The following is a 12,291-nucleotide window of genomic DNA, read 5'->3' on the forward strand; positions in this document are numbered from 1 at the left end:
CCTATCAGTTCTCGTTGTTTTCGGAACTCTCATAAATAAAACAAAAGTGCATATGGCTGATACATATATGCTAGCACGGTATACATAAAAATATTAGAAGTCTTAACTTATGCTGGACATCTAACAAAACACTAATTACATTGCACAAGGAAATCAAAAGGATCAGACATGGTTAGGTTGGATTGTATATATGAACTGTACAAAGAAACCAAGGTATTCAAACATGGTTAGGTTGGATTGTATATATGAACTGTACAAAGAAACCAAGGTATTCAAACATGGTTAGGTTGGATTGTATATATGAACTGTACAAAGAAACCAAGGTATTCAAACATGGTTAGGTTGGATTGTATATATGAACTGTACAAAAGAAACAAGGTATTCAAACATGGTTAGGTTGGATTGTATATATGAACTGTACAAAGAAACCAAGGTATCCAAACATGGTTAGGTTGGATTGTATATATGAACTGTACAAACAAACCAAGGTATCCAAACATGGTTAGGTTGGATTGTATATATGAACTGTACAAACAAACCAAGGTATCCAAACATGGTTAGGTTGGATTGTATATATGAACTGTACAAACAAACCAAGGTATTCAAACATGGTTAGGTTGGATTGTATATATGAACTGTACAAACAAACCAAGATATTCAAACATGGTTAGGTTGGATTGTATATATGAACTGTACAAACAAACCAAGATATTCAAACATGGTTAGGTTGGATTGTATATATGAACTGTACAAAGAAACCAAGATATTCAAACATGGTTAGGTTGGATTGTATATATGAACTGTACAAAGAAACCAAGATATTCAAACATGGTTAGGTTGGATTGTATATATGAACTGTACAAAGAAACCAAGATATTCAAACATGGTTAGGTTGGATTGTATATATGAACTGTACAAAAAGAAACCAAGATATTCAAACATGGTTAGGTTGGATTGTATATATGAACTGTACAAAGAAACCAAGATATTCAAACATGGTTAGGTTGGATTGTATATATGAACTGTACAAAGAAACCAAGATATTCAAACATGGTTAGGTTGGATTGTATATATGAACTGTACAAAGAAACCAAGATATTCAAACATGGTTAGGTTGGATTGTATATATGAACTGTACAAAGAAACCAAGGTATTCAAACATTGTTAGGTTGGATTGTATATATGAACTGTACAAAGAAACCAAGGTATTCAAACATTGTTAGGTTGGATTGTATATATGAACTGTACAAAGAAACCAAGGTATTCAAACATTGTTAGGTTGGATTGTATATATGAACTGTACAAAGAAACCAAGGTATTCAAACATGGTTAGGTTGGATTGTATATATGAACTGTACAAAGAAACCAAGGTATTCAAACATGGTTAGGTTGGATTGTATATATGAACTGTACAAAGAAACCAAGGTATTCAAACATGGTTAGGTTGGATTGTATATATGAACTGTACAAAGAAACCATGATAGCCAAACAGGGTTAGGTTGAACTGTATACATGAAATTTGAACCAACGTGTTTGAAATAACAGTTTCTTGCACTAATATTGTAAATCCTCGGCGGGGGGGGGGGACAGCTGACTAAGGTAGTGTATACCAGAAAACGACTCGCTTACGTCATTCGATTTTGTAACATGAATGTTATGCACACAGTTGCGTACTATTGGTCGATTGTAAAACAGAAAAGCCAATTTTGGTATTTCCTATCGCATGATAAGCCACAGACGACAGAGTGTTGGTAGGCATGTCTGATTGTTTGTTCAGTGTTAATGTTTCAAACCTTTTCCGTATTTCAGTTCTGTACATCTAAGGCAGTTGAAGTTCTAGTTCTGATGGTTGTGTAAAAACTTGTGGAATATAAGAAGTGATACGTATTATCTAAAGTCAGTCGAGTAGAAAGAAACTAGAATTCACAAAGAAGGAGAAATATGGAATACATTTATTACAGATTCCTGTTGTCGCTATTTAATGATTCATCCTACGATTGTGATCCAGATTTCAGGAATTATTCTTGTTTGTTTTTTTATTTCCATCAAAGATCTGCAAATGTTACACAACATCGTGTGTGTTAACACTGTTAGTTGTATATTTACTTCATTCTAAGATACTGTGAAATGTGACAAAAATAAAGACCCGTCGAGTGTGACTGATTTTACAGTCGATTAAAGGGCACATATTAGCGTAACAGAGTTCTCTAGTTACTTGGTTGGAAACGATGCAACCATGCAACCGTCGGTAATTGTACTCTAATATCCCCTCATTAATTGTTACAACGCATGCGCGGATCGCCCGTTACTTTCAAAGCACAAACTTATCTTCTGTTCTTATCACCATCTCTGTGACATTGAGCTAAGATTAGACATACTATGGTTGGTTACAGACAGAAAGTATGTCTATTGAGGTTGTTTCCCTTTACTGTTGACTGTAAATCTTTATAACACCATTACACATAATGTGGTCAGTTACAGACAGAAGGTGTGTCTGTTGAGTTTGTTTCCCTTCACTGTTGACTGTCAGTCTTTATAACACCATTACACATAATGTGGTTAGTTACAGACAGAAGGTGTGTCTGTTGAGGTTGTTTCCCTTTACTGTTGACTGTCAGTCTTTATAACACCATTACACATAATGTGGTTAGTTCCAGACAGAAGGTATGTCTATTGAGGTTGTTTTCCTTTACTGTTGACTGTCAATCTTTATAACACCATTACATATAATGTGGTCAGTTACAGACAGAAGGTATGTCTATTGAGGTTGTTTCCCTTTACTGTTGACTGTCAATCTTTATAACACCATTACATATAATGTGGTCAGTTACAGACAGAAGGTATGTTTATTGAGGTTGTTTCCCTTTACTGTTGACTGTCAATCTTTATAACACCATTACATATAATGTGGTTAGTTACAGACAGAAGGTATGTCTGTTGAAGTTGTTTCCCTTTACTGTTGACTGTCAGTCTTGTAAGCATCGTTTTCGGTTCAATACCAGATTTATTTCCTTTTTTGCAGATCTAATTCTAGCTGTTATTAATACATTATGTAGTGTGAAAAACAGCAAACTGTCGCTTACCAAACAGACACATGTGGGTTCTTTAAACCATTAGTCAGGTTATTAATACGTGCAAAATAAGTTGGTGTGTTTATTTTTTAAGCTATTTGAGGGTTAACCGCTCTAGCCGTTTTCTGGTTTCAAGCGCTAAAACTCTAAGAAAACAGCTAGTTAACGTTATTCACTCAAAAAATGGTATTTCATTTTATTTCGTACAATGCACTACGATTCGTAAGTATATAGTTGTTTGTGTTTTTTTTACTGCGTGATCTATGGAATATTTAAAAACACAAAGTGAAAGGTTTGGAGCGACCTCTATAAATGATTTAACAATCAAGTATATCATGTTTTAGCTTCACCAATACTAGTTCATGTACAACTAGATCTGATAAAGCCGTAATGGCCAAACGCTGGCCGAAAGAAAAAATATTGTTATTGCATTGAGAGTAAGTTTTTGTTTGTTTGTTTTTGAATTTCGCGCAAAGAGGGCTATCTGCGCCAGCCGTCCCTAAGACTAGAGGGAAGGCAGCTAGTCATCATCGCCCACCGCCAACTCTTGAGTTACTCTTTTACCAACGGATAGTGGGATTAACTGTCACATTATAACACCCCACGGCTTAAGGGCGAGCATGTTTGGTGTGACGAGGATTCGAACCCGCGATTGAGAGTAAAGATTTGTTTTTCTAGCTTTACTGTCAAAATTAAATTATTCCAGTTTTTTGTGGAAATTCTGGAGAGAAATAGAAGTTAAACAAATGTTTCACAAAAGAATTCAAGTCGAGTTAATGAGAAACTGGATATATATTTTTGATCCAGGTCTTTTATAAAAAAGTTTAAATTCTTGAACGGCACGAGATTCTCTTTCTTAACCAGTAAATCTGCGATGTCCTTGATTGTACAGTGACACTTATTACTTTAACGTTAGGCTGCTTGCTTTACCAGCTCACCATCTCCATAAATCATTCTACACCAGAACAAGGGATGCGTAATAAAATGTTGCTATTACAAATCGGTTTCCGCCACACCCATATATACGTGAATTTTTGTGAACACAAAATGCCAAATATTCTGATTATGTAATTGATCGTACGCAAGTTTTACAGTGAAGTATGGAGCAGGGAATGTTAATAACATGTCCGGTATCTAATCATATAAATATAAATTAAGGCCGGGCAGCTTAGTTTTATGGTGTACCGTCTACGTCAAATGTTTGAGGAGTTTGATGTAATTGTGGAAACACTAACGATAATTTATATATATATATATATAGAAGTTTATCTTTACTAGCTGCCCTCCCTCCCTAGTCTATCTAGGGAGGGCTACGTGCAGGGTAGCCCTTGAGTAGCTTGACGTGAAAATTAAAAAAAAGATGAAACAGCTCACCATTAATATCTGCTGTAGGTTTCTGACTCTTGTCTCGTGGTGCATAAAATTGGTTCGATCTTATATGTATCTACATGTATTTGTATGTCTGTCACACGACTAACCGTTTATAGAACCACACCGCTCGACTTTCTATATCAAGTAAAGTAATTCGACATACAGTTTTACGTGGTAATTGGTCCTCTTTCTAGAGAAGCTGTGAACCATCAGTATTTTTATTGGATCATTTTACAGGTAAGCTTTATAGTTTGGAAAGTCGTCCTAACTGGTGGAATGCAATCTGTCACCGCCTTAACGGAAATTACTCGGAACTTTGGAAGTCATAGCTCAACCTTGGTCTGGAAAACGACCTTGAATGTGGTAACGAAAGTCAGCTGTGTTAAGAATTCCGTATTTTTATGGTGCTTTTAAAAACATTCTCAGAAATAACTTTTTTTTCTTAACGTATATAGCTAGCAACACACTGGGTTATTTACGCTCCGTTCGCTACAGGACACAAGCAAATAAAAAAACAACAACTAAATTATGTAACGTAGTTTTTGTAATCACAAACCTAGACTGAATAATCGTGCTTCGTTTCTTAATCAGTGTGATAGACACACACAAAGAACATTTATAAAACAATGTCGCCTGAGATGACATAACCAATATTCTTTGTATGTTCATGGCTCAGATTGGTGAGTTTTGACCTAATACTTCCTATTTGTGTGAATTTCACACAAAGGTAATCGAGGGCTATCTACCCTAGCTGTTCCTAATTTTGAAATGATGCACTAGATGGAAGGCAAGTACTCAACACCATCCACTAGCAACGCTTGGACTACTCTTTACCAACGAATAATGGGTTTGACGGTAACATTACAATGCTCCAACAGATAAAATGGCATGCATGTTCGGTGACGGGACACCAACCCGTGACTCGCACATTGCGAGTCGAGTACCCTAACCACCAAGCTAATGCTTCAAGAAAACTTGGACTGGCGTCGGATTAAGAGACTGACACACAGATCCTCTGACAGATGGATAATTGACGAGAGCAGATAAACTTTACATGTTATTAATACGAGTTGTTGTTGTTTTTTAACAAAAGGAAACTGTCAGAACGTTTCACAATTTCCTGGCAGAGCTGCGTTGTTACAGTCTGCTTCTCTTGGAAGTTAACGCATTTCTGTGAGGAAAAAACAAAATAAAACAATTCGACGAATAATCACTGTTAGACTGTATATATAAAAGAGTTCAAGTGTGTACAAGAAATGTTTTTGTCCGTAAAAGTTACAGATCTTTCATGAGGGGCAAATAATGTTAAGGTGCTTATTGAGTTCTTTATTTATATATAGTATTTGTGGTCTTTAATGTTTATAGATGTTCAAGTCGTTTTTTTGTTTTTTTATATACCAGCTGATAGTTGGAAGTCCACATACATAGAATATCAGCTCATTCTGGGTTAGTGATAAGTTTACGGACTTGTGATGCTAAAATCCAACAGTGTGAGAACAGCTACTAAAACATAAAAATATTAGAGTGTGTTCTTATCCTTCGTTATTTGTATTAAAGCGAGTGGAACATCCCGTTGTTTATCAACCAGTGGCGCTGTGGACATATGATAAACACGTAACTTCACTCACATGTTTGCTACAGTGTAATATACAACACGTAACTTCACTCACAGGTTTTACCAGAATATAAACAACAAACTATGTGGTAAAACATTTTGAACAACATGTGCCAAGTTCGTTTTTTTATTTAAATGTTGTTATTTCTCGATTGTAACGAGATTTATTCGCGAGCTTAGTAGTTTTAGTGCTTTACAGGGTTAAAGATTACTTGTCTATCCATGTTTGTCATATGACACTATGGCTAGGTAGTCAGAGCGCTACATTCGTAATCTGAGGATCAGTGGTTCAAATCCCTGTCACAACCAACATGCTTGCCCTCTTAGCCGTGGGGGAGTTATGTGTCAGTCAATCCAAGAGTTGGCGGTGTGTGGTGATGAATAGCTGTCTCCCCTCTTGCACTGTTAAATTAGGGACTGTTAGCACAGATAGTCCTGCCTTCCCTCTAGTCTTGTACTGTTAAATTAGGGACTGTTAGCACAATATTCCCTTCCCTCTAGTCTTGCACTGTTAAATTAGGGACTGTTAGCACAGATAGTCCTGCCTTCCCTCTAGTCTTGTACTGTTAAATTAGGGACTGTTAGCACAGATAGTCCTGCCTTCCCTCTAGTCTTGCACTGTTAAATTAGAGACTGTTAGCACAGATAGTCCTGCCTTCCCTCTAGTCTTGCACTGTTAAATTAGAGACTGTTAGCACAGATAGTCCTGCCTTCCCTCTAGTCTTGCACTGTTAAATTAGAGACAACTATTGCACATAGTCATCGTAAAGCTTTATGTGAAGTTCAAAAGCTGTATTGATACAGAATTGTAAGTCTATGATATTAAAAATGTATATTTTTGTGAATATTAAGTTTTCGTGATTTCATGTTTTCTTGACGACAACTTGTGGATACCAATGTTCACAAAATATAAAGCTAGTGTTTCCGACTTGTTTTCTTTTTCTTAAAATATTCGTTACATAGATATATAGTTTTATGTTACCATGTCATAAACATTGCATGTTTGAAAACATTTGACCGCTAAGCACGAATCTGTTCTTGGAATTGTGCCAGGTATAAGAAATGGTTTAAAAAGGAGTAGGTCAGGGGTTACTAGGAGAAAAAACTAGTCCTAGAGTAGCACCTGTCGGTTGTTTGTTGAAGGAGAAATCGTGACTTTATATGTGCAGACTTTTTTGACACAAGTGAACAATGTTGGTGACCTTCGTTGAAATTAAATGAAGTGTGTTGAGGGGGCATTTAAAAATTGACATGGTTGTGATAATGAAAAACATAATTCAAGTTGCAATCAAGAATATTTGTACAAACAACAATAATTAAATAATGCACGAGCCATGATAATGAGATTTACATTACGTTTTGGCTGATGTTTCTGGAATTTTTATTAACATTTACATAACAGCACAAACAAACAAGAGACGCTCCGTACAAATAATTTTCGAGTTTATTCTTAAGCCTAAGGTTGGGCTTCAGAATGCGAGTCTGTATCGGACTTGAAGAGTTAAGATGGATTACAGTTTACGGAGCTGTGTAGTGGAATGTCTTCAATCATATCGTTAAAAGAATTAAGCCTAAGCTAGTTGGAAAGAACCACGAGAATCTGTGGTTTAGAATTATCTAATTAAAAGAGTCAAGCCTAAGCTAGTTGGAAAGAACCACGAGAATCTGTGGTTTAGAATTATCTAGTTACAAGAATCAAGCCTAAGCTAGTTGGAAAGAACCACGAGAATCTGTGGTTTAGAATTATCTAGTTACAAGAATCAAGCCTAAGCTAGTTGGAAAGAACCACGAGAATCTGTGGTTTAGAATTATCTAGTTACAAGAATCAAGCCTAAGCTAGTTGGAAAGAACCACGAGAATCTGTGGTTTAGAATTATCTAGTTACAAGAATCAAGCCTAAGCTAGTTGGAAAGAACCACGAGAATCTGTGGTTTACAATTATCTAATTAAAAGAAGCCTAACCTTGAGCGAAACGGCTACACACTTAAGAACACCCGAATTCTTTAACAAGACGTTCGAAAGGCACACAGTGAACATCAAGGAGCGTAGTAAAAGAGTTCCTTGAAACCCACAAACTGTTTCGACCTTCGTTTTGATTTCAGCGTTTTGCCCTTTCTAACAATTTACAGATAAGGTTGTTTTAAAATGATAAATATTTTCTCAGGTTCAAGGTATCGTTTTACAAGATTAACGACTTGAACCCACTTTCCCGTGTTGCACTTTTTGAAAATCGATCAAAGCCAAGTAACTTCCAACAAACACAAACAACGTAGACGTTCTTTATTGACAATTTGGTTGTCTTTCGTTTGTGTACATGCAGTGAGAGCTCTTTAGTATGCATGTCAACATACCAAATGCACCCTAGGGTGTTGTGTAAATCTTAACTGATTGAAACATATTTAAACAATGATGGACAAGTAACAGTTGAACTACAATTTTATAAATGATAAAAGAAAATATACATTTCTTATTTTGTTAATCCTATTACTACATTGTCGATAAAATATACACTGATAATTATTTCTGTTTATTATTGTATTATTTGTCGTTTGTTTTTATTTGTTTGGAATTAAGCACACAGCTACACAATGGGCTGTCTGTGCTCTGCCCCCAATGGGTATTGAAACCCGGATTCTAGCGGTGTGAGTCCGCAGATATACTGCTGAGCCACTTGGAAGTCGTTTAGTAAGTAATGAATATTCCGTCTTTCTCGTAGCATTTTATGACAAACAGACATTTCGTACGAGTTGTCCCCTCAGTGGCACAGTGGTGTGTCTTACAAATGCAAGAAACCAGGCTTCGATACTCTTAGTTGGTAGGACATAGATAGCTCATCGTGTAGCTTTGTGGCTTAACTTCAAAAAACAAAAAATCGCACGGGTGATGGACACGTTTCTCCCCAACGAACCGAAGTTGCCACGTTACAACATTAAGACTAAATTTTAAATCAGATTAGAAATAAGAGAAAGTGGTTGTTATCAAATGCTGTCTTTGTGGTGAGGGTCAGCTGTAGTTAATTTAATGTATAACTGACCACAAGAGAACAAAGTACGTCATTATTTTCTTTACTGGATTGTAACCACTCGGAACTTTATTTCTGTTAAGCTCAAAACTTCACAATGGATTATTTTTGTCGTGCCTATCACATGTATCAAAACACGAATTTTTAAAGGTATGAGCCTTCGAACTTAACGTCAAGGTACTGAAGGGTTCATCCGAGAAAGTGCAACATGTTAGTTAATATTATAAACAAGTTTTAAAAAATGTAGAATAATAAATATAAGATAGATGAACATAATAATAACAATAATGTTATACTCTGATCACTACAACACAGGTGAAAACTGTCAGTTGGTGATAAGAGAAAACCCTGAGTAAGGTTATGCATATAGAACTGATGACTCAAACATTATAAGTAAACTATAAACCCACTTAACCACTGTTTGATGAATATGTGAGGCCTAAAAAGAATCAATACAATTTTAAATGTATACACATGTACTTCCGGTCAGTGGCGTCTCTTTCCGTGTGTGTTATTTTGGTAATAAGAGCGACCAATACTTATTTTAACAAGGACATACCTCAGTTTTACCACTCGTACAAAGTGATTTACTTAACAAATGAAACAAAAAGTGCATACAGAAGACGTACAGCACAATCAGTTCAAACGTCTAGTGCACACATCACGTGACTTGTAGGGCGAGCGTTTAGAGGAGGGAGGCTGCAGTAGAGAAGAGAGATGCATGATTCGTCTCAGTAATCGGTAATATCGACCTTTAGTCTTAGAACTGACCACTGTAGAACTGTACAAGAATTCCTCCATTCCACATTTAGTCATCACTGACAGCAGTGTCATCAAATCGTGGATTAAAAAGTGTTTAAAAACTCCTTGTAATGTTTACTTGTTAAAAACTGTAATGGATATTCTGAAATGTAAATAACACATTACAGCCTATAGAGTTCAGTATTGTTACTGAACCTAATAAATACACCACATGATGGCCTTCTCAGTTTAGTATTGTTATTCAACCTAAAAAATACACCACATGATGACCTTCTTAGTTCAGTATTGTTACTCAACTTAATATATACACCACATGATGACCTTCTTAGTTTAGTATTATTATTCAACTTAATAAATACACCACATGATGGTCTTCTTAGTTTAGTATTGTTATTCAACCTAATAAATACACCACATGCTGGTCTTCTTAGTTTAGTATTGTTATTCAACCTAATAAATACACCACATGATGACCTTCTTAGTTTAGTATTGTTATTCAACTTAATATATACACCACATGATGGTCTTCTTAGTTTAGTATTATTATTCAACCTAATAAATACACCACATGATGACCTTCTTAGTTTAGTATTGTTATTCAACCTAATAAATACACCACATGATGACCTTCTTAGTTTAGTATTGTTATTCAACTTAATATATACACCACATGATGGTCTTCTTAGTTCAGTATTGTTATTCAACTTAATATATACACCACATGATGGTCTTCTTAGTTTAGTATTGTTATTCAACCTAATAAATACACCACATGATGACCTTCTTAGTTTAGTATTGTTATTCAACTTAATATATACACCACATGATGGTCTTCTTAGTTTAGTATTATTATTCAACCTAATAAATACACCACATGATGACCTTCTTAGTTTAGTATTGTTATTCAACCTAATAAATACACCACATGATGACCTTCTTAGTTTAGTATTGTTATTCAACTTAATATATACACCACATGATGGTCTTCTTAGTTCAGTATTGTTATTCAACTTAATAAATACACCACATGATGACCTTCTTAGTTTAGTATTGTTATTCAACTTAATATATACACCACATGATGACCTTCTTAGTTTAGTATTGTTATTCAACCTAATAAATACACCACATGATGACCTTCTTAGTTTAGTATTGTTATTCAACTTAATATATACACCACATGATGGTCTTCTTAGTTCAGTATTGTTACTCAACTTAATAGATACATCACATTTCAACATCTTTAATTGAATATTATTACTGAAATACGTAACTACATCACATTTTGATTTTTTTGGTCAGCCGAAAACAGCAAACAAATATAAAATAACGTGTTTATCTTTTACAGCGAGGCCTTCTCTTACAGTTAGTAAAACTCATCAGTTGTTTATTTGTGCCTCCTCTTACAGTTAGTAAAACTCATCAGTTGTTTATTTGTGCCTCCTCTTACAGTTAGTAAAACTCATCAGTTGTTTGTTTGTGCCTCCTCTTATAGTTAGTAAAACTCATCAGTTGTTTATTTGTTGTTCAGAGCGGACTTAGGTTACAAGAATATATCTTTAGTTGTTACAATATTCTTGTTCCCTGCACTAAAATGTTTGTAGACTTTACAACATCGTAGCTCATGAGCACGTGCTGAAGAATACTTGATTTGTGATTTTTTGCGTTCTTTTATCCTCTCCCTAGTATTCTAATTGTGCAATCGATGTGACTGACAAAATTCATCAACCACACATCCTCTGTGTTGCGGACTATTTCTGCGTTTAACGGGGACCGGAGCTAGAAGTCTCGTGAACGTTTTGAACACACATTGTAATGTGATTGGTAAAAAGATCTCTTCTCAGTCTGTTTAATTTCTTTTGGGTCTGAATAGAGTATTTCTTACCTAGCAATTTATACAACGAACACTTTTTTCTGAATTATCGTATGAAAGAAAGTGCGGCAACTGATATAGGAGACGAAACCGAGTTAGAGATGTGATAAAGAATTAGGGTTAGCTTCAGTTGAAAATACATTTATCGTCCTTAGTTTTCCGTTGCATATTGTATCGATAGCATTTTCTTGGTCACTCTGAAGCCACCATCTTAACTAGACGTGATAACTAAGTGTTTTTTTGGGAGCGAAGGGGGTAAGAAACTGATAAGCAGTATAACAAGCTTTTGGATTCAGTCACCCCCCCCCCCACATCGATAATGTAGAGAGAGTGGCTTATTATCGAACTTAACAATAGAAATATTGGTAGAATATTTTGCCAAAGTAACAGGACTGAATAGGCGAATTTAAGTTGTCTTCACGAATGAAATAGTATGGTTTTCTTGTGGTGATAACCAAGTGGATGTCTATATTTCAGGGTTAACATCTAACCAATTAAACTAATTAGACGTTATAAAAACTTAAGTAGTTGCCAGAGGTTTGTGCTAACCTTGATTACTAGCTGTAAAACATCAGAC

This window comes from Tachypleus tridentatus, chromosome 6 (assembly GCF_004210375.1).
Source record: "Tachypleus tridentatus isolate NWPU-2018 chromosome 6, ASM421037v1, whole genome shotgun sequence".
Lineage (NCBI taxonomy): Eukaryota > Metazoa > Arthropoda > Merostomata > Xiphosura > Limulidae > Tachypleus > Tachypleus tridentatus.